Here is a 24,783-nt window from a genome sequence, read left to right as displayed (position 1 = left end):
AAAAGCCATTGAATGTATACAATTTACTGACATTCTCATTAACTTTTTTATTCAGGAGAAATAGCTGTTACTCTTCACTGCTTCCTGCAGCATTCTGACTATTGCCACATTTCATCAACTGTGGCTATTTCAGAAATTTTGTCAATAATATGGTGGGCTAAAAAAACATCTTACCAAAATATTTTTAAAAGATAATGAGGTTGTTGGAGTTCTTATGATCATTCACCTGCAAGCAGAAAAAAGGCCAGGCCCTTTTTCTTCTGCACAATGCAGCTGGGCAAGCTCCTGTCTGAGAACTAAAATTAACAATACAAGAACTCGGGCAGCACACATGGGAATGAATGAGGAGCAGGTCACAGGATCATCAGAAAAGAATATCTGCTGCTCTTATTTTAGATTTAGGACGCACAACTCTCTATTCAAGTGCTAGGATTCTTTTTCATCCCCTTGAAATAAAATGCAGTTTTTCCTCTTGGCACAAAGCAAGTAAATGAGACTACAATGAGTGCAATTAAAAAGACTGCAAGATGCTGCTCCAGATTCTCCCCACACCTCTTAGACTGGCAAAGTCCTGGCAAAATTTGCTTTACATAGTTCTGTGCCTGCAAATTGGGCCCATTCTTCTACCTTTGAAATGACTCCCAACAGACAAAAACAGAGAAAGGAGCCCAGTGACAATGTGAGCCTCTTCACAGCAGTAGGGTGGGGTGGGAACAGATGCCAGAAAGGAGTCAAAATGAAAGAGGTTCAGAATGGCCATGAAGAAACACTTCAGCATTTTACCAGCAGAGCAGAGGACCCTTCCAGCCTCAATTATCCTGTCACCCCCTGGAATGGATCATGATTTTGCCCCTGGTATTTTTGGGGTTTAGTTTCCTTTGTGACTTTGCATGTTTTTGACCTTACGCCACTAAAACACAGCATTCAAGAAAGAATAATTGGTTTCTTTGAGGGTTTTGGACTTTGATCCATGCTTCAGCTACCAATGTGTTGTACATTTCAGATTTTTTTTCTGTATTTGACAGATGGATGCATTAAGAAAGACTAAAATATAAACTATAAATTGGAAACATCTAATCACATTGCAATAACACCTAATTTTGTTAAGACAAACAAGTCTGATGTATACCTGTTATTTTATTTGCAACTACAACTATGATAGTCTCAGTACACTTTTAATTGCAACTATAACTGCAAGTCCAGAATGGATCTGAAGAGCCACAAAGTAAACCTGCAGGAAAGGAAGACCACAGTGTGACTAACTGTGAAAACTGTGGGCTTGGTACTGCATAATGATCAAGGTAATAAAGACGAAATTTGAATGAATTTAGAATTCTTTGCTTTGAATCCAAATGGTTGTGTAGCCTGACTCTGAAAGTCTCAGTATCTGCATTTAGCAGAAAAGGCTAGGCTTGGCATCCTGTCATGAGCTTGTCTTAGCCACCACTGGACAAAATCCAGCCCACCACATTTTACCACATTTAATCTTTTAAATCCTTGCCTCATTTACAGTACTTCCAACTTCAATTGTATTGCTGTCCCACAGATGACAGCTTTCTTCCCTCCTCCTGATTGAAACCCAAGGCATGTTCCCAGCCCTGATTTAGCTGCAAAGCACCCCAGCAGACAGCAATTTGGTGGGAATACAGTGCATGCTTCTTTAATTACAGGCAGTATCACACTGCATACGGACAGGAGAGCTAGTCTGACATTGAACAAACAACAGGAAAGGAGAAGCCTGTGTATAATCTTCTCTTTTAAAGACTATGAATAACAGGGGTTTAATTACATCGTGTCGTATCTATATGCACGTAGATCATCAACAAGGCTGCACCAGACAGCACTCCACCAGATACATTAAAGATGTATTTTATCTCATGCAATAAAAGCAGTAGGTTGTCAACTTCCTCATGAAATAACCCTGCCAAAAGTGCTATATGCCGGCTGCAGGTTGTCACAGGTATTTCCTGTCTAGACTGGAAAGGAAGGTAAAGGATTCCTAATGCCATTCCACCTCTCAAACAAATTTTCTTTAGTATGTTCATTTTTTCACCCCAGCAAAATAATTTCTCTGTCTTTGCAGCCAACACATCCCTAATGCACTTCTCTTTTTTCTTTGGTTCTTTGTTCTAATCTCATTTTCCTCTGCAAATTTCATTATTTCTATTCTACTTCCGCTCTCCTTATCCAAGCACTACTGAAGTTTTCTCTCCAGAACATACAATACCTTAAAGTTATCAGTCCCTCCTACTCAAATCAGCTAGCATGAATGCATCCCTTATTTATTCATTTCCTGTTCCTCCTCCCTCTACTTCTCCCAGTCCATCAACGTTTTTAGAATTCCCAACAATTAAAGGAATTTTGCATCTATAAAGCACAAAATTATCTCTAACATAGACATGAGATAGCAACAGCATGGGATGAACTATGGAAGCACACAAGAGACCAGCATTTTGAAATATTTTGTCTCTCATGAACATCTAGGTTTCATTCCCTATTTAACATAATTTAAAGTTGGTGGGGTTTTTTAATTAAAACCAGATTTATCTGTGAAATTCACCGTATTATCTGTGGTTCCTGTAAAGTATGATATAAGGAAAAGCAAGAAACAGGCACTCAATAAAGCAGAACTTGTTTTTTAATTAATTCATGCTTACAAATTTCAAAGTTCCTTTACACATCGACCATCCAGATGGTCTTGTAAATAAGTAAGAGCTTGGGATGCCATTTTTAGAAACAAGTTGTATGAAAGATGTAAAGTAGAACGTGCATTGAGATGGGTGACATAATTTATTGACAATGCTGTGGAGAGAACCTTTTGTGATGCAAGTCACAAACCAACCTACATTATTTCCACCACAGTTACTCCTTAATATTCTGGAATTTGATGGGAAGCCAGAGAAAGATAATGCCATCCAGGACTGGCAAGACTATTAAATACATGAGGAGCATTAGGCTTGAATGTATTTTTCCTAATTAAAATAAAATATTTAGATTATTTAGCATTTTAATATGAGATTTTTTTTTTCTTGTGCAGACCACACTGCTCAGATGAGCTTCTCTTCCTGGAAGAGCTATCAGAAGAAAAGACTTCTATTATTTCTTACATAATTAAGAAGGTTAATCACTTGATAAAACCATGCAAAGAACCACCAGCAAAGCAAAGTTATTAGAGAGTATTTTGTGTGGGAGAAGAGAAAATGCCCCATCTTACCCTCACAAATCAAAGAAAGTTAGAACACTTTGGATGCTTCAAAGAGCTGCTTTCCAACAATCCACACATTTCATAAGGAGGGTAGAATTTTCCTGATCTTGTTTAAAAAGAATTCTGTCAGCAAAAGACCTCAGCATACCTACAGAATTATTTTTTTTTAGGCCAAGCCTGCTAAATCACAAACTGTGAGGTTCCAAATAGCTGCTGCATAAGCAATTTGTTTCAACAATGTAAGAGCTGCTTATTTTGGTGATAAAACATAAGGGAGTCTGTATTTCAAATCTTTGAATGTCTCTGCCTCCAGATTTCCTGTTTCTAGTGGAGCTCAAATTTTGGTTCTTACGAAGGTATTCATTACTTGAAGGGGAAGATTGATTTAATGTACAGTGAAAATTGGCTTCTATTTTGGCTGTATGTTGACTACATTGGCTGCTGTGCCCTGGCCCTCGTGGGAGTGCACCTCAACATGTGCTACCAACTCATCAATGGGGTGGTGAACCTTTATCATGTGTAATGTTTGATTTATGCTCTCCAGAAGAGCCTGATACTAAACACCCATCAACAGCACAAAGGGGATACAGTTCATGAGAAAAGCACCAGAGAAATCACCCATTGTCTACATTTGTGCAATAGCAAGGGATCCCTCAGAAGGAATGCTCAGGCGACCTTTGGGAAACAGACACAAGGAATGAGCTCATTATTTTTGCTTTCCCATACACAGAATTCTTTGGGAGATTGGGCACAGAAATCCCCAGCCCTTGGGAAAAGGGATGATCCCTTGGACAAGCACTCCTAGAGACACTGACACAAGTGGATTGGATTCCCTCCTTGGCCCTGTCCATTGCAGGACACTGCACTGCCCAAAGGTGAGTGATTCTGTGAATATCTGACATCAATTCCTGCCTACATCTAACCATGGACACGGATGGCAGGAATAGAAACAGAATAGTAGTGTTTGCTGTGGCAGAACATGAGGATCAGAAGTATATTTATCAGCTTGTTCTCCCTCTCTGTTTGTTTGCTTTGGGGTTTTTTTAATACACAAGGAATTACTCTGTGGAAGAAGAAGGGAATTGAGACACAGCACAACCTCCGGGTAAAAGCCTTTCCAACAACTATTCATTCAAAGGCATAAAAATTTAGTTCTATTACAGTTGTTTTCTAATAAGATGGGTTTAGAGGGTTTGTTTCCCAAAAGCTGTAGGAATAAACATTATCCTAATTCATGAGGCTGCATGCAGAATTTTGCTTGTCTGGCAGAGTTTAGATGGATATCTGTCCAGTTACTCCTTAAGACAACAAACATTCTTACTAAGTTTTACCCTTCTGAGGCTTAAGGATCATTTGGTTCATATAGTCATGCTTGTAAGTATATGCAATTGATAACTGAAGGAGGTGAAAATTATTGATTTATAAAGAAAATTAGATGCCAATTTTTCCTTATTTTCTTTTTCCTTCAGCAGTGTTGATCATAGGACCAGAATAGCCTCGGTTGCTGATGTCTTAATGCAAATGAAACAACTCTGCATTATGTGCTGTTTTCACCAAGGATTCTGTGTTATACAGGAGTCCTCTGTCAAATCAAAATCTCAGTGACAATCTCGCTGCCCCTTTTTCAAGGTGATGAACACACTGTGTGACTCATTACCAATGTGTCTGTTTAATTTTTATCCAACAGAAGGCTGACTGAACTTAGGTAAGCAGCTGGCACCAGCGAAAAGCAAAACTCTGACATTTCTCTTGCTGAAATAGTGGAGAGCTGTATTGATAATTACAGCTTTTGAAGCATAAAGAACTGCTGTGCCTTCATACAAATTTTTACAGGGAAAAAAAACCTGAGGCTTCTTGGGATTGAAATGAAAAGATAAATCTTAAGCGTACACAATGGTATTGGGAATTACATAAAAATCCAGACATCACCTTAAATTCTTAATTGAAGAAAAAGCAGTCAGACAAAATGAAAAAAAAATTAAAATCAAGAAGTCTATTTATTCAGATGCAACACATTGGAAATCTATATGTATAGCAAATCTATATCTATAGGTAGAGGATCCAATCTATATGTGTAGGAGATCTGTATCGATAGGAAATGGGTGCCCTGTTGCACTGCAATCTTAGAAGAAACAGTCAGATTTTTTTTATTTTTCAAGTTCAGAGCAAAGCAATAGTGACAGGGCTGCAGTCACACAAACACAGAGTCTAGCTAGGCATAAATTTACACTTCACCTTCCTGATTTTTGTGTTCACCGTGCAGACCTATTTCCAACCTTTCTTTAAGCTAAGCCTGACATTTATAGAATGTGTAAATAAAAACAAATCAATACAACCTTGGGTTGGTATCCCTTTTCCTCTTTCAGTTCTCTTCTTTCTATCATTCATTTAATGCATTACACCGTGGATGCTTTTAGAACAAAATATTCACTTTGTCTTCCAAGGAAACAGTAATTTAATTCTGGATCATAAAGGTTCTAAAAATTGCCAAAAAAGAAAAGATAGCAATCACCTTGGCAATACCTTATGAATGTGCCAATTAAGCATTTATTGTGGTAAGGATTACAATTGCCTTGAAACCTGTCCTTTAAAAATGTTTGCCTTTCAGTTCGTCAGGCAATTCTTTACCTACAAGACAACACGAAGATGCCTTCTCCAGACTGCCTTGTGCCCACTTCTCTTTATTTTTACCCCTGAAACAGGATTATAGCAGAGCACCTGCCCTTAGCATAATTTGTTGTTGTTTTCCATCAGCCATTGGACTGCAAACCTGATTCTCTCTTGATGTGTTCATGGCACTTGCCTGCACATACAGATGTACCCGTGCCTACCTGCTCAATTCTCATACAGCATTTCAAGGACAGCTACAGAGGCTGCACAGTGATAATCTGCCAGCTTTGCAGTAAATGTGTGTGGCTGTAAAACCACATCTTGTGTGTCCTACTGGAGGTAAAGCAACAGTTTCAGGAGAGTAATATAGGCACAGCTAGTTAGGGCTTAATTTCCACATTTCCATGTCCCAAACTGGATTAACTGCTCAATTAAATCAAAACAAACAAAAAAACACCCCACAAACACCCCAGAGCTGCCTGGCAAATGACCATGGCCTGGCACAGAAGGACAGTGACGGATCTCACCATGAACATGCTTGGCATATAAAGCTTTCAAAATACAGCTTTTCTTATTCCAGATTGAACTCCAGTTACTATTTCTACACTGTTCAGGTTATTTTAATTCTGTTAAATTGAAAAGAATTTTTTTAAAAAAGCATATGGAACAGGTTCTGAAATAATTTTAAAATAAATACAGAAATATCCAATACATTTTTATATCTGTCAAGCAAAGCCAATTAAAGTCTCCCTGTGGTGAAGAGAGCTTTAAAAGGCTGAGTTTTCTCCTGGATTACACTGTGAGCTGCCTGCTCAGAATGATTCATCATGATCCTCATTATTTCCAGCTTCCAATTTCCCTGGGCCTGGCTGAGTTACCTCAGCAAATGACCATTCATTTGCAAACTGTGCAAGTTATGCATTGCCATAAACAGATCATTTGTGGCTTTCCCAAACTCTAATGGGCCTCCCAAATCCAACAATGCCTCCTAGAGCAGTAAAATTCTATTTTTAACTCTATTTTCCCTTTTACAAAGTCAGCTTGTTTTTTGGTTAGTTTTACTCATACTTTGCAGTTTGGATTCCACAATAATCTTCAGAATAAAATAAAATAAAATAAAATAAAATAAAATAAAATAAAATAAAATAAAATAAAATAAAATAAAATAAAATAAAATAAAATAAAATAAAATAAAATAAAATAAAATAAAATAAAATAAAATAAAATAAATAATATAATGTTGGAATGGAGGGCTGCCTTATTGCAGAGCACTGTTCGTTAGCCTTAAAACAAGAACAACATATTTTCAGAGCTTGATGCCTTTTGAGCACTCCAGCAAAGATTTATACTTTTGGCAAAGCTAGTAAATTGCTATTACATCTTAATAAAGATGCATTATTATTTCATTTTCTTTCCCTCAGCTTCAATACTCCTTTTACCCTTCCATATTTACAGAAAACTTTACACTTCTTAGTGTAAAAATAATTAGACTATCACACATAGCCCAAGAAAGAACAGTTTCATTAAGTCTCAGAGGAAACTGCAGGAAATTGTGAATAACAGAGATTAAAAAATATTTACAACACATGCAATTCTCCTTTATTACATGTCAAGGAACAACTAAGAAGAAATAATTAGAAGAAAAAACCAATTTTCACAAACAGTTTCTATAGATGTCTTGTAAAGTTCTCCAAAAGAACACATAGTCTCTTACTTTTTCATAATAATCTTAAAGATAATTTCATCACAACGCCTCACTTTCAAACCTCAAAAGAGTAAAACTGCTGAGCACACTTCCCCTCACCCCCACTACCTGCCCAACATAACTCCTTCAATATCCAAATAATATGCTTGTATCTATAGATAAAATGAATTCTCTTCCACATCCAGGCTGGTGATTATATTTTATGAAGCACCAGGAGATGCTGATTACCTTATGGGAGTGTTATACACACCAGAACTGCACACTCCTGCAGCTTGGGTTTTAATTTCTTAACCCATCTCTGGTTTGGAACGAGGTGCCATTTAATAACATTCCCTGGAAAATGGCACTCACAAATGCTCATACTTTTTTCCAATCAAAATGCCTGTTCACTTGAATGCAGCAGCAAGCATTTCCTTCCCTGCAGTCACTGTGCACATGACTCTGGCATTGATGAATTCACAGTGTTTTTAACTATTATTAACTTTTCCCAGTTTTGAATAAAAGCTTCCTTTTCCTGAAGATAAAATTAGTTTCTAATTTACAATGTTTGCTTAGCACAGTGCATGCAATTTCAGGCACTGATAAAGCTGGTGCTTTCTTTGCTGATGTATTTTCTTTGAAGTGCCTCAGCAGAACTGATTATCAGTGCAGAAAGCATCTGTGTGCAGTGCCAGAAAGCCATTGTCATGCCAACTAATGTAAAACATTATTTGCAAATATTGCAATGTAAACAGCATTAATAAGATTCTTCATTATAATTCAAATCAGGAGTAGGTTTTATGCTATATGTTTAAGAAAACTGCTTTTAAATAAGATTTTGGGAGATGAAAAGGTCCTTCTCATGACAAAGTACACCACTAGCTAAAAAAACACCAACCAAAAAACACAGGCCTAAAAATGTTACAAAATATATAAAGATAATCTACTTTATATTCTGTCATAAATTCCTTGGCAACTATCACGTGTGATTTCACATTTCTGCAGTTTATTTACTCACTGAGGGTGTTGTTAATGGTTTTTATTAAATATGTCAGGATGCCACAATTGCACTGTTCATCCAAAAGAAAAGCACAGAAAACAACTTCTGCTGGTTAATCAATTAATTAAGTGTTAACTTCAGGAAAAAAAAACATTGAGCATGTGGAGATATTAAAAAAAAATATGTCTTTTTAAATCTCTGACATAAGCTAGCCCAAAAAAAAATTAAACCTCTCTGGCATGTGTTGAACAATGAGTAACACGAGGCAATGCTATATGTTCCACAAACATATGTTCTGTGATGGGGAAATAATTCTGTTGGTGTCTGCACAACACATGGCTGAGTGTCCTGGGAGTGGAAAAGCAGAGCTCTAGGAACAAGGGGAGGTAACAGCTGCCAGCTCTGTCAGTCCCAGCTGAAGCCACTGAAGGAGCAGGGTGACAAAATGGGACAAGGAGCAGGGCAGCCATTGCTGTGAAATCAGAGCCACTGCGTTTTTTCACGTGGTGCGCTGATGACACCACAGCTGGAGGCAGTGCCAAAATGTGACACGTAGAGAGAAGTCAGAAATTCGGGTGAGACACGGTTTTCAAAGTCATTCCCCGCTGCCTTAGCAGACAGCCAGGACACTGCACTCAACATGGAATTAAACTTCAGCTACACCTGGGCCCTGCAACTGCTGCCCAGTGTGGTGTGGTGCTGTACAGAAACCATTCCCTGGGTCTGCTGGCAAAGACAGCTCAGCCATGCCCCAGAAAACAGGGTCCAGTTCAACAAAACAGCAATTGTGGGTCACTGTTCACATTCCTGCAGGAAGTGCTCACATGTGGGGTTTTTTTTCCTCCTCTTCCTCCTTTACTTTGTTTTTTTTCCCTGTCTGGAATCAAGAACTCACTGCTTTATAATACTTGAGGCCAGCAATAAACTGGTTTTAATTTATTTTAAGTAGCTTTGAACACGGACAAGTCAGTTTCAAGAACTTCCACGGTGTCTGCAAAGGCTGGGGAAACAACCAGCTTAAACTGAATATTAGCAAAAATTTCTTCCTCAAAGGGATTGTCAAGCACTGGGAAGTGGTGGAGTCACCATCCCTGGGGGTGTTTAAAAAATGTGCAGGTGTAGCACTTGGGGACATGGGTCAGTGGTGGACTTGGCAGTGCTGGATTCATGGTGGGACTAAAACTATAAAGGTCTTTTCCAACCTAAATTATACTGTGATTCTAGCAAATTAAAAGTAAAAAGCCTTTCTTTGGCAAAATGAGTATGAACTGGCAAGAGCACCTCATCTTCTCTATTTTGGAGCGGTGTAGTTAATGCACAATATGATACACTTAATTATTCTAGTTGGCTCTGCCATCCTACACTGGAAAAATAATCTTTTGTCAGAAGGAGATATATAAGAACCATAGCAAGAATTATTGTGTACGGATTCAGTCTGGAAAAAGAAATTGTTTCTGATAAATTTAATAAGTTCTGAAAAAAGTAATTAGAAATTTCCATAAATAAGTGATCAGCTTAAAACTCATTTGGATTCTAGCTGACAATAAGTTCATTTCTCCAAGTGAATTTTTTTGTATGATTGAAAATATATCTCCATTAATTTCTTTGTGCCAATGCCTTTCTCTGTTATTTCTCTCTGCTGCAGAGCAGTTAAGATGTCAACTGTTTTGCGTTTCCTGGACAACAGGAGTTTCATTTCAGTTTATTTTTTGAGACTCTGCAAATTCAAGGGATACAAAATCCACCTGAAAGCAACTTGGAGGGAGGCTTAGAGCAAGGAATGAAAAAGCCAGAGTCTCACATAAGATGGCAGCTTCTCCAGTAACTCTGTGAACATTGAAAAGTCAATTTTTACTATCTCCTCCAGATATTGATAGAGTGTGTGCTGTACAAGACTCACTGGGACCAAGGTATAAAGTACAATCATTATTTGAGATGCCAGAAATTAGCTGAGCACTTAATTCCTTTTGTTGTTCTTTTGGTTTAATAACCTTGGAAAAGATCTTCTAATTAAAAAATCCAACAAGCCTGGTTTTATTCCTCTATGAATCTGAGCAACTTTGGGTTTGTTTGTTCTCATCCTTTACGCCTGTATGAATATCACCTGCTGTGCTTAGAAAAGATGTCAGAACAATGGAGAAATTCATGTTTCCTTCCTCTCTCCCAGAGAGAGACTAAAGTGGCTGGACAAAAGTGTCTTCCTCTGGGTTTATTTATTCTTTTTAATTAATTAATTAATTTTTATTTATTAAATTGTTTTTAATTTATTTTATTTTTAAAATTTATTTTATTTATATTATTATTTATTTCTTCTTCAGCTCCTTTTTTTCTTTATTTACCTCTTTCTTCTTTAGCACATCCAAAATAGGGAGAAGCTGCTTCATCTCAGTTCTCTGCAGGGTTTTGGGAGTACAGTATTTACAGATTTAAGTCCTCTTGGAATGGGAAGGAATCAACATAGCTTCCTCACAAAACACATTATATTATTTTACCAGAAACCCTTACTATTTCTGAATTACTTAAACTACTGCAATTCTTTCTCGTGAACTAAGGGCCCATGAACAAGTCAAGGACCAGGTGTGCTTATTAGGCATTTTTATTTTCAGAGCACACATATATTTTAAGCAATATTTTTACAATAACACATTATTTCTGCCCCAATAATACAAAATATTTTTGAGAATTAAGAAATATTTGGCTAAATAATTTGTAACAAATAATTGTGCATTTTATGCTTCCGTTTCACGACAGCACAACCTTTTTGAGCACTTTTTACAAGCACAAATTTGAAGAAGCTGCACTTTAAATATTCTTTAATATACTGCCATGAGGTAAAGTGTCACAGTACTTGAAAAGAAACCTCTCAGAGAGGGAAGAAACTCTTACTGATTGCATAGGTTTGAAATATTCTTTAAAGGCTGATGTCCTCCCTTCCAAGGCTGCAAAATCATTTTAGAGAGAAACCTAAAATCAAAACAAGCTAAAAAGAAAAATCTAATATTTAACAACTCTCCTTTTACAAAAGGAAAGCCTCACTCATACAAAATTGTCTTCAAAAGTGTAACAAAGTCCAAGTCAGTATTGAAGCGTTAATCATCAATGTATGTACATGAAATTTCACATCTTTCCTATGTGTTTTGAATACATTTAAAGAAACTACCAAAATGGGTACTAAAGTAATAAGAGCCAGAAATGGATGATTTTGCCCTTTTTTTTCTTGATGTTAAATAAAATAAACCACAAACAACAAACAAATAGTATCAGAGAAAAATATTTTCCCCTATGTTATTCTGATATAAGTAATGAGCCAGTGAGCATACAGAACAGCATATGAAATAAATACAAAATTTATTGTCTTGCAGAGCACCAGCTATAGACAGAACCTGATGTATAACTCAGGAAACAGACTGAAACAAAAAACAAGGTCTGGGTTGTTGGGTTTTGTTTGGTTGGATGGTTGGGTTTGAGGGGTCGAAACAATTTAAAATACTTTCAATAATTGCTGCTTTACTTTCAAGCGTAACTAGAGTTTAAAATTTACTCACAGCTGGGTAACCCTCACGGACACAAGCCTGTGCAATTTATACTCTCAGAGGTGAATTCTGCACAAGCTTTCCATGGATGACATCCAAAAGCGTCTGTCTGATCACCAGGGCAAGTTCCATTTGGGCAGAGCAGGGCAGCAACACCTTCAGAGCTGAGCTGCCTGGCAAGGATGGGGGGATTTTCCTCTCTGGTGTGGGGCCTGACCAACCTTTGCTCTCTCCAAAACATCCCAATGGATGGATGGGTGCCAACCTCTGAGCTGGAGCTCTCCAGCACAAGAGAGAGCTGTCAGCATGGCATTCACACTGCCCCAGTGAAATCCAGGTTTCCCAGCCTCCTTCACACACTCAGCACAAATCTGCCTGCCCAGAATTTTGAGGAATGTATGCGCTGAGATTTTGTGTTTTCTTCTCTTCACCATGATTAACATTGCATTTTGTAGCACATGCTACTTCTAGGCCCCAAGAGGAAATAAGCTGCCTCTCCCAATGCAATAGAAAATATTATTTCACTCTGAATTTAACTGTTCCACAGCAGCCACCCAGGGTTAAAAATAAAACAAGTACCTTATTTCTCCCTCCTCTTACATCTCCCTCTCTAGTCACTGCACACAACATGTGCTGTCCCTGGCTAATTGCCACTGGCAGTAATTCCCACATGAATCCCTCAACAGGGCTTGCATGGCTTTCCTCTCCAGCCTTCACATTGTATTGAAATAAAGATTCAGCATAACACATCCTGCACAGGCCATTAAGCATTATTTCTACATGAAATAGAATGTAAACCATCTCCTACCCTTCCAACTAAAAGTGTTACTCTAACAGTCTTTACTTCTGCCTGTGAATTAGCCAAACCAACCTAAATTATTTGTAAATTATTTACAGTTTTAACTGCCTGATTAAAGACAGAAAAATAGAATGCAGGGGTAAGAAATTCTAAGTTAGTAATAAATAGGGGATGACGCTATTCTCCCCTCCCCACCAATGCCTCCATTTCCATGAGCTGCAGGAAAGCAAAGGCATTCTTGCAATGGAAGAAAAAATATTTGAAAATATTCAGTAAAGTGTACAAAGATAGCTGTGCCCAAATCTCTACGTTTGCAGCCACTGGCAGGGATTTATTTCATAATATTTGCGAAATAGTGGGAAAAAGTCCTCCTGTTGAGGCTTTTTTCTTCTTTTTCCTGAAGATCATTTCTCAGGATTATCTATGTTACATATTCTGGTTTTAAGCCATTCATAATAGAGATAAATGAGTAGACACTGAAGGACCCTGTCCATATCCCTTTAAATTTAGTGGAAAGGTTGCTGGAACTGTCAGGGGGGAATGAAAAAAAAATAATTTGATTTTACACACGTGGCTAGTAATCTTTTCTTCATGGATACATCTATAGCCATCCAGGGCCTGATTGCTTTTTCTGTTTTCTCTTACTGAATTTCATGAGCCATTGATAATATATGAAGATTACAAAAGCAATGTATAGCAATTTCAGATGCAATAGTGCAGTATTTCAAACACTGGCATGAGAAATCGAGAGATAAAGTTAAACCATGTTTATTGCAAAGAAAATGACAAATATTAAGATACCATGTTTCACTTGTGATTTGATGCATTAGTTTGATTTGAAGATATTCAGCATTCCCTTCTATGCCTCATTTATTCAGCTGCTGATAATACACAGATTCAGCTTGCTAGTGCAGCAAAAACAACCTTATCCAGAGAGGACATCAGCATGAGAATTAACCTTGAGTGGCAGAAGCTGATCTGTGCTTGGTAACTAATAAAGAGTTTGACTTCCTTAGGAAATAAAACTGTGAGGAGAGAGGCAGCAGGTCTGGGCTAAATTCCCTCAAGATCAGATCTGAATAAATGATCTGAATGGCAGGGTGAATGTTTGTCTATTTTAGTTGATAACTTGAGAGTTTTTACTGTGGTTTTATATGTATAACAAGAAAACGTTTTTAGCCTAAAATATAAAATACGACAATTGATGCAATCTCTTTATATGGGAGAGAATATTATAAATACTCTTAAGTCACAATACTTCATATGGATGGATGGATAAATGGACAGACACAAAAAATTTCACAAGGCAGTCTAGTTTTATAGAAAAGCTCTGAAGAGGTAAGAAATTATGTCTTAAAAATGTAACCCTTTGAATACCCTGCCTACTAAAACAGAGAAAAAAATTCCCACCACTTCCAGTAGGCAGCTCCAAGGTAACTCAGTCAAATTCAGTAGGAAGCATAAAGGAGACAGCCCAAGTACACTTTGCTTTAAATTTCAGCTGGAAGACACTGAGTGGAAATCTCTTAAAAAACCTAGCAGTAAAAAAAACAAAAACGGGAATAAATAAGCCAGCACTCAGCAACTTCAGCTTGTTCATTAAAAATTTGCAAATATCTGTTCTAATATATCACCAACTTCCTAAATAAAGAGCACTGATCATCTGAAAAGCAAATGTTATTCCAGATTTAGATAGGAGAGCTCCTGCAGCTACTTCAAAAAGCATAAATAATTCCAAGAAGAGTAAGCTAGCAATAGATAAATGGTGAGGTAACATTTTCTCATCCAGTCCCAGGATATAATACCTAAAAAAATCAAGGGAAATCACACCATGTGAGTCACAGTTCTACCCTTCAACTTGCAAAAAATATCTCAAAAATCTCCCCAGAATACATGCTACTAAAGAAATAAATGTGTCAGTGTATGAAAGAGTCATCCTGTTCAGTTGGTAGGACTCATATTTAAAGAAACTGAAAAATTATTTGGTCCACCACAACATACAGCCCCCCATGACAAAAAAAAAATTTTCTTTATATCTTGCTGCCATTCCACTCCAATTCAGAATTTATATAGTAATTAGGAATGCATGATAAAATATTTTAAACATTGACAACAAAAAAAAATACAAATATTAAATACATATTGTAAGAGTGAGAGGAACTGCAAAGAGTGAGAGGAACTGCAAAACACTGTAGGCCCATACTCACATAAATACTTGGATATTTAATGCACACACTGAAAAAATAATTACATCAGTAGAATACACAGCTTTATCCAAACTTTAAAAACACAGCTTTAATACTGATCTGTAATTTCCTTGAATACAGCCATTCTTCTTTGGATTTGCAGTGAAGGTACATCCAAAACCAGGGAAAAAAAGAGCTGTTTTGCCATCAGGGTAGTTGAATATTTCTTGCACAGTGAGACAGCTCACTCAGCCCACCTGAAGCTCACTAAACTATTCTGGCCCTTGGTAAAAAGCAAATAAAGCCCAGGTAGAGCAACCAGGGAAGGGTTTTTTTCCCCAGAAGGGTGAATGGTGATGTTGTGGCAGCAAATGACCTTGCTGCAGTTTGATTTCCTGCAAGACCAGAGGAGCTTCTCCCTTTGCCACAAAACTTTTGTTCCTTGAAGTCTCTAATTCTATATTTTCTTCTATGCACTGGCACTGACAAAACAGGGAGGTGACATAGGAAGTGCTCAGCTGGCAGAAGAAAATTCATAATATTCTCTCCTTCACCCTAAGGAATTGATTTTGACACGGAATTTTTTGCAGCCATGCTGTCTCTAACCTTTGGAAACAGCAAAACAATTAAAAATTTAGGTAATTACTTGGAATACAATCAGAAAGTTGTCAAGTCCTTATGAGAAGAATAAACACAGACATTACTGTATCAGTGAATTCTGAAGCAAAAAATAAAATGTTCTTATAATCAAAAAGTGATGTGGGAGCCTATTGTAAATTTTGGTGTTAAAAGTTCAAAGGTTGAAATTACATTTACCAATTAGAACAAATTGGCAATTAACAACAGCAAGTTATTAATATTCATTGGTTGCCAGATAGAAGCAGGTATTTAGAAATTTGTAAACTCCAAACTTGTCTGCTCCTGGTTCTCTTTGATTAAAAGGGCTTCTATTTCCTGAAAATGTTTCTCTTAAGTTAAAGTAGGAAAATTTACGAATAATACACTTAAAAGAAAACAGTGACTCTTTTTCACTGGCAATAGGGGAATCACCACTTCATAAACAGAAACCAACCCTCACTTTCATCCTTCTAATGACATCATGCTAAGTTTTATGGAAGAATTTACTAGAAGAATGCCAGGTAAAGGCTGTCCATTTATTTGGAGTAAAACAAAAAAAAAATAAAAAAATCCTCTGATTACACTGTACTCAAATCAGATGGGTAAAGTCCTCAAGTACACTGCTGTACAAATTGAACAAGGAATAGATATACACATGTATGTACATATATATACACACATATGTATGTATAGAATAGATATATTTAACATAAAATATAAGATATAATATAACTATATATTACATAATACACTAAATATCATCTAATACACTATATTATATATTATATATATTACATATTACATATTATTACATATTATATATTACATACTGCATTATATATTATATATTATATGTTATGCATTATATATTATATATTATATATTATGCATTATGCATTATATATTATATATTATATATTATATATTATATATTATATATTATATATTATATATTATATATTATATATTATATATTATATATTATATATTATATATTATATGCTATATATTATATACATGGAAGACAGCTGGCTGTGTTATTATGCCAGAAAACAGCAGCCAAGCATGAGAAACTCCCTTCATATGTGAATAAAAGCAGCAAGACCTCTCTGAAAGTCTTGATATTTATCCCCAGTACTGAAAGAGCAGGCAGGACTCCATGCTGCACTGCCTGCAAGGTGTGCTGCAGGCATCAAAGTGTATGTTCAGACCTAAAAATTATTTCAGTCAATAAGTCTTCAGCAAATGAACTTGCCCATGAACACCATTTTAAAGAAATATATCCCTCATGAAGCTGTGTCATGGAATAAAAATGAATATTATGTATTTGCCATAAAAATAATTTCCTTTTCTTATGAGAAATCATTGATCTACTTGTATATAACAGTTAGTTTTGCTTTCAGCCAGTGATTGAAAGGGTAGCATTTTTAAGTAAATAATATTAACTCATAAAGAAGGATTTCTAATTAATTTTTCACTCATGTTTTGAAATCTGATATTTTATAGAGCTTTAATTTTGTTCGCCAGCATATTTAGTACATAAAACCTCTCTTGTGATAACTGCTTTGCTTCTTTCCACGTAATTTCTGTTGTTTGAAATGTTAAGGAGCCTGAAATGCATAAAACATTGCAACCAAACACCATTAAATGCTACATAATGTGACAGGGGAAAAGGATCTCAGAAAATTGTTACTACTTGAAATAAACGCCATTAATAAGCACTTAATTTCTTTATTTAGAAAACAAGAACTCTCTAGGCAGTAATAAAACAGCATTTTTAATGCTGTTAACTGTGGAAGCTCCAAACTCCTAAGAGCTTTGAGCCACACAATTTCTATTTTCTTCTCTCACATCTCTGAAGCTTCTCTCTGGCACAGCACTGAAGGAACCACAAAAGCATTACCAGTCTTTGTGACAGACTTTTTCTCTTTCTTGTTAGTGAAGAAGATAAGATTTATTTTACTGTCAGAAGATCAAAAAAATGAGGAAACATTTTGATAGCTGAGGAAAACAAGTTTTGATTCTGTATAGCCAGCATTGAAGTCACACTATGAATCGACAGGAACTCCTTTACACTTGACAGTTTTCATCACATTAGGGAAAAGAATCTCTCAGCAGTTTCAGATGTAGATTTTGATCTCACTTATATTGCTGGAAACTCAGAGTAATTCCAGCAAAGTGTTTAATCCTGCCAGAACATCTTGGTAGTAACGTTTTAATCCATATTTATTTTGGCCCAAGTCGTTCCTCCCACTTGTACAGCTCCCCACCAGGAAATAACCAAGGGTTCAGAGATGGTTTTTGAAGGCAGAGGGAAGGAAAAAATCAACACCAAATCAAAGGGGAGTGGGGTCAAATGGCCACAGACAGAAAAGAACTAAAATACCCCCACAGCACCCCCTCTAAAATAAGCAACCACCAAAAAAAAATCATCAGCTTTGGCATTTGGCAAACCACAACAGCTTCCCTCCAAGGCTGGCACAGCTGCCTTCATTTAAAGGTCAGGTTCTGGTCAATATTTTAAAAAAATATCTCTCCCAGATTAATCAAGGAGTATTGCTTCCCAAAATACCTTGCTGAGAATCAGTGTGAAATATTAAAGGAAAACTTCTATAGTGCAGCATATTTTGACATTTACTATGGGACTTGAGGGAAGATGACAGAGAGAAGAAAAATATGGTTTTAATCCCACATTTTTCCTGTTAAAAGAGAGATTACTTAAATTATTATTTAAATTATAATTTTATTAATCCATCTTCATAGCAATGAATATTACAAGAAGAGCAATTTTTACTCTCATTTATACTGTGACCTATAGTGCTTGCACATGCACATTTTTTAAGAAACATCAGAGTAACAGGAGACAGAGGCCTATTTGCATATTAAATACATATTATTTCACTGCTTTTGATGGTAAGAAGATTTTTCTTACCCATTTTGGAAGCACTGAAGTTAGGAGAATAGTTATGTGAAATATTAATAGCTGATTAGAGCTTTGTTGTGGCCTTAAGACTCCCCAGAAGCTTGTGCCAGGACTTGATTTTCTTTTCCATGTGCCTGATTGTGTTTTCTGCACAGAAGCCACTGGCACCAACAGCTTTTATTCAGATTAGTTTTTCTTCCTCAGATATGTGGAGCAAGGTGCAGTTTCTCAGTAATTTTGTCCATCCATTGCACCCCCTTTTTCTCTCCTCTCATTCCCACCAGCAGGAGCAGTTGGGTAAATTGTGATGATTATTCAGGGTAAAATTGTGATGACTGATCATGAAATAGGGCCACAAACCCATTTTCTGGAATGTGCATAACCCTACAGAGGCAAAAGCAGAAATCTGGCAGAAACACCAAGCACTTGGGAGATGCAGAGGCAAAACTTTTTTCATGTGTCAGAGACCTTAAAAACCTTTTAATTTTTTTGAAAGTTACCTAAGAGACAGCATAAAAACATGGGTTTTGCCAATCAGCTTTTATATCCCTATGTGCAGTTGCTGAAGTAAAAAAAAATTACAAAAGTAATTTTCTGATCAAAGTCCTTTCCTGTGGAAGGCAATTACCTGAACTGACGAACAGAGAAGTGCAAGAGAGACTTGGACTCATCCTAAAATCTCATGAGTCCTCCATGATTTTACAGGGATCAATAGGAAGAGGGAGGAATAGAAATCAGTTGGTACAGACCAATAACCAGGACACTCCCAGGAACTGCTGCCTTTCCAAAGGAATTTTCCTTTCCCCTTTCTTCACCTTTCCCTGTCTTCAAGCCTTGCTACCCTGGTTGACTCAGGGTTTTGAGATGCTGCTAATGAGAATTTTATCAGTCTGAAGCATTTAATTGATTTTCCCCCTCAGTATCATGAAGGCCAGTCTCCACAGGAGGGGAATTAAGAGCTGCCAATCCCACACACTGCTCCCACTCATCCCTTACAGCCCTTGCTCTCCTGCTTCCCTCTCTCCACAGAGTGCATTTATTGCCCTGCTCAGCACACAAAGCCTTTTCCCAGCCACATCAGGGAGAGCTAACAGAACAAATACTGTGTGAGGCCCCCAAAGTCTTGTAAACCTGTCATAGTGGTGAGTCTCATTACCTGCAGATGAAAGAAGGAAGAACTAAAGGCTTGAACAATCAGGATCTCAAGCCCAAACTATTCTGCTAAGACCTTGCAAGAGCCTTGGGTCCTTAATGGATGTGAGGAAATAAATTCATTCTGATAATAACATTCATCACTCTGCATGGGATTTTAAGCCATTTTAGAGTAAAAGCATGATCTCAGTGGATGGCAGGATTGTGGCAGGTTTGTGTCTTCTCTTACAAGCCAGAATGTCACTGTGAATTGCTACTCATAAAAGGTGTACAATGTCAATGCATTATCCCAAAGAAGATCTTGGAAATTGCAATTCAAAATAATTTCATATACACCAAAGGTGTCTTTGTTTACAGAATGTGTTGACAAAAATCCAGTGTACGCACAGGTTTATTTTCCATAAAGTTAATAAAGGAGACACCCCTGGTTCTCTAACAACCCTTAAATCCCATTTCCACTGATGTGTTGATATCAGATTAAAACCTGCGAAGTACAAAGCGAAAAATATGAATATTAAAGCTTCCCCAGAACTCGGGAGCACTTTGCATAAGAAAGTTGCCACACTAAATTAGAAGTGCTTTTTCATTTCAGCAGAGTGCTCTGCAGCATGTTGTCAGGCAGAGAAGAACTCTGAAGTACTGTCCAGGAAAAATGAAGAGTCCAGTTAGCTGATATACTTTAATTAGAATCTAAATTTTCCTCTCAGTGAAAACCTTTGAGCAACTCAATTAAATCCACACTGATCCCACACCCTGAGCTGTGTGCTGGTTCATTTTCAAACCACAGGAGCTAGGACAGAACTTACTGTACAACAGAAATGTGCATTCCCCTTTAGAAGGGTGGAAAGATCACTTGGAAATGAGATCAGGCTGTCTGCTCAGACTGAGGTTTTGCCACAGGCATCCTGTGCTCTTTGGAGCTTTTAAGCAGTTTATTTTTATGGCAGACACATGGCAAATAGCACATTGCTGATTTAATTAATCCCATAAATAACCTTTGCGAAGCTGAGTGCTGAGGCTACAAGAAGTGACATTAATCACATATCTTTGTTTGAATAGTTACAAAAGTTTTTTTGAGCCAGATTTTTGGTTTAATATGTTACTGAGCCTAACAAGAACATTTAAATACCCATTAGTCAGATTATTACCTATATTGATTTACATAATGCATAGACAACAGAGGCTAAACACAGTTTAATCTAATGTATTTGAGATGTGATAGAATAAAAACCACAAGATTATCTTATTTCTTAGCCATAGAGATATGTCATGGAATTATCTAAATATCTTAAAAAGAAGGAAAAAACCATTCAAAATGTATCTTAAGCCTCAAATTAAGAGCATTAGCACATAAATATTTAACAGAAAAACTAGAATGCTTTTACACCAATTGAGAAATAACTTTGCAGGAGTCTGCTATTTTCAGAGCCAGTTCAACAGCTCTCAATAATGTAAGCAAAACTGAATTTCCTAACTAAAAAATACGAACTAGTGAGAAAAGCAGGTATAATCACACTGTCCCTATCCCAGAAAAGAAAAAGCAGAACTGGATGAAGTGCCTTGGTTAATGAAAGAGGAGGCAAAAAGGCTCATAATCAAAAAAACCTTTTTATTATGAGAGAATGTCTTCTCTTTCTCTTTATACTGCCTAGACAGTCTCTACTTATTGCTATGATTTGCAAGACTAATATTGACTGTGCTGCATGATTCAGAGCCACATAGAACCTATCAGGAACTGCAGCAACTTTCTGTCCACAAATGTTCACTGACAGGTACAATGCACTAATTGACAACCTCAAAAGAAGTGTTCTTACATTTCTTGCATCTAAAGCAAAAGAAAAGCAATAATTTAATTTTAGATCTTAATGTACGCTACATACTTTTTTATTTATCTCTTCATTTTTCTATTTCATCCACAACATCTTTCTATTTTAAGACTGCTCTTGAATGTTGAACTCTTGGTAATGAATCTACTTAAAACGCACAGGTTTTGACCTAGCATAAAAATATAGCAGGGAAAAAATGTCCCTGAGTCTTCTGCCAGCTAAACTGAGCTGTCCTCTTCAGGACACACATGGGAAGAATGCAATGGGGACATTTCATCATTTTAGTAAATGATAAGTTATGGGGTGTTTACCTCATTGTGTACTCATTAAGAGTTTAATGCTGGTATGAACTCAGAGAATCTACCATGGAAAGAGAGGGACTTGCAGTAGATGTGGTTCAATCCAGGAATTACACAGCATCTTCAGGCAGCACTGGGCAGTTACAGAGCAGTTTCATTGGCAAAATCTTGCAGGAAAGTGGAAAAAGCTGATGGTTTGGTATCACACATCGTGTTCCATATCTAGAAGTGGTTTACTCTACACATGGGCCTTTCCATGATGCTGCAGCATTCAGCCATTCAAATGTGGGCCTTTAGCACAGAAAATCGTTAGCTTTATTATTGTAAAATACCTTGAAGGGTGTAGTAAACCTAACACTTTCAAACAGCAGATGTTTATTTTGTAGGTGTCACCACTGCAGGCAGCAGGACGAAATTCCATTTCCAATTACACGAGAAGGAGTTGAAGAGGAGCTTGCACCAGTGAAAGAGAGCTGAATGAGGACAGGTTCTGAGGGATATGAAATACCAGTTCTGGCTGGTGTAGGTGTAGTTGTCACCTCTCAGAAGAAACCATCTAAGGCTGCATTGAGGAAAAGCTGTGCTCGCTTGTTTCCAAACCTAAGCCCGTGGGTGAAACAAGCACAGGAGATGAAAACAGGCTTTCAAAGAGTTTCTTTCTCTCCCTGAAACACATTTGCTGTCTGTTTCTGGGAGCTGGAGCGCTCTGAGGAGCACACAGCAGATTCACCCAAATTGGCTGTTAGCAGGCAGAAAAATGTTCTGTTGGACAGAAAACATTTCTCCTTGAGGTTTTCCAGACTTTGAAGCAGGAGCTGCCTCAGCCAGGCTGAGCAGGGCTCCCGTGCCTCCTGCTTCCTCTGAAACTGTTTGGAGGACCAGATCAAAGCATTACCAGCACAGAGTTAACCTACACTTTGTAAAGAGACAAGTCCCTGGATATTTAATGTACCTAAATACAAATGACTGAACAGAGCTCACCCGATGCCAAACAACATTCCAGCAACAGGGTAAAAGAACAATTTTGCTTCTTTAACATTCCCAAACATTCAAACTTGCAAAGCACGATGCTTTCCAGCACTCCCATTACCTCTTCTTACTCTGTAATATTCTTAGACACTACTTTTTTTAGAAAAGAAATTTAAAAGGCAGAACAAAGATGTGCTACATGGGAGGTAAAGAAGTCTGGAGTTTGCTCTCCTATGACTGTTCAGTTAAAGAGCACAGCAAGAAATCACAAAAGCACCTCAAGGAAATTCGTCAGATTGAATTAGATCTGAATTGTTTGTAAATAATTCTAAATTGGAATATTTTCAATAATACCTTTCCTTGATTAGTGAAAAAAAATTAATGCATTTATTGGAAGTGGAGGTCAGTGCAATATTTAAACTGTGGCCTAGTTGCTTTTAAGAAGTCACTATTTAGTGTTATTGATATGCATCTTAGAAATTTGTAATTGCTTCTCTACACTTTATTACATTCAGGGGACAAAATTACACCAAATGTGGTTTTACTCAATTGTTTAAAAACTGTCATCCAGCCCATGCTCAGTGTGTAAAGTGCCATCAGTTGATTTTTACACCCATCTGCACAGGTAAAAAAGGCTACAAGGAGTCCAAAGGAATGGAAAAAATCCACCTCTGAGTTTTGTATGCAGCCACTCGTGAGCATAAAGAGCTGGGAAGCATAAATTGCTTCCCAGTTAACTTCAGCAGGCTCAGCACAGGGTGTGCAGACCTTCTCACCTCCAGCTAACCAGGGCTGGGAGCAGCATTCCAGAGGAAGAATACATTTTTCTTCCTCAGATTTCTCCAGGGAAGAGGGAAAAAAAAAAAAATTTATCTGGGCAGAGCTGAGAAATACAAACTTTTATTAGTTCACTTCAGGAAAAAAATTGTCAGTGTATTCCAAAGAGGTAACAGGCACTCATGAGGCAAATGATCTTCTTGAAATGAAGTCTCTGTCCAAAATCCACTTTCAAATATAATCTCAGTATTCTTAGTTCTTATGAATGGTTTTGGGGTTTTTTTCCTTTGTAAATTTGTATTTCCTCTTAGAAGAATGCACTTAACTAACTTGAAATTAAAAGCAGATAAAAAGCTTAGAAAACTGAAAAGTGCTGATTTTCCAAAATGCAAGACAGTAAGAGGGAAAGTACCCAGAAAGTTGTTCCTACCTGTAAACATATCTGTCTGTATCTAGGGATGCATGCAAATAGCTTCTGTCAAATTACAGATGACAAAGATTTGATTTGGTTTTTAAATTCAAAATTTAAAGACCACCTCCTACTCAATTTTCTCAATAGTTATTTCTTTATATTTAACTAAAGCTATGATTTAATTTTGCAACTGTGTAGTCCTCTTGCCTCTATTTTTCTATGTATCACAGGACAGGAACAAAACACTGTGGACAGCTTTGGCAGAACACTGGAAAATGAGAAATTAAAAGTTACTGAAAAACATTTGAATGCTTAACACTAGCTTTTGTGATAACACATGAAAATTTCAACAGTATTTTTGTTTACCTAATTTCCTTTTTTTAATTTCACACGCACACAAGATATTATTTGGCATGGAAATACCCTACTGTAGTTCTGAAGTTATACACTATATATTATAATATATATAATTTATACACTATAAATTCTCATTTCTGCTGCTCTTGGTGCTTGGCTTGGGGACAGTTTTCAATAGCAGGCTACAAGGCTCCAGCACATCAGTCCATAATGTGAGAGTTACAGTCTCCACATAAAAGAAATCTTCTTTCTTGCATTAGCACTAAAATGCTTTCAACTTTCCAACAAATCAATGAGTATTTCATTTTGTTATTCTGGAAAAATAAAAGTAATCCCAAGGGGACTTGGCAAAAAAAAAAATAAAAATTAAAACACAAAGAGCAGCAAGAAACTCCCTTACAGCTGACCTTAAAAAAGTTGTGACTCTTCTGTG

The 24,783-nt window shown here is 36.9% G+C and overlaps 1 long non-coding RNA gene across 25 annotated transcripts in view; it reads right to left on the bottom strand.

The window, feature by feature from the left end:
- The window catches only part of LOC135303880 (uncharacterized), a 184,871-nt gene that overhangs the window by 93,929 nt on the left and 66,159 nt on the right, over positions 1–24,783 (bottom strand). For 2 of the 25 annotated variants that reach the window (XR_010365275.1, XR_010365279.1), the window contains one exon: positions 23,689–24,261. The exons of the other annotated variants lie outside the window; for them this stretch is intronic. This is a non-coding gene — a long non-coding RNA (uncharacterized LOC135303880). Of the gene's footprint in view, positions 1–23,688; positions 24,262–24,783 lie in introns of those variants that run through there. 25 annotated transcript variants of the gene reach the window in all.

This window comes from Passer domesticus, chromosome 6 (genome assembly GCF_036417665.1).
Source record: "Passer domesticus isolate bPasDom1 chromosome 6, bPasDom1.hap1, whole genome shotgun sequence".
Lineage (NCBI taxonomy): Eukaryota > Metazoa > Chordata > Aves > Passeriformes > Passeridae > Passer > Passer domesticus.
The sequence above is the reverse complement of the archived record's forward strand: the minus strand, read 5'-3'. Positions and strand labels throughout refer to the sequence as shown.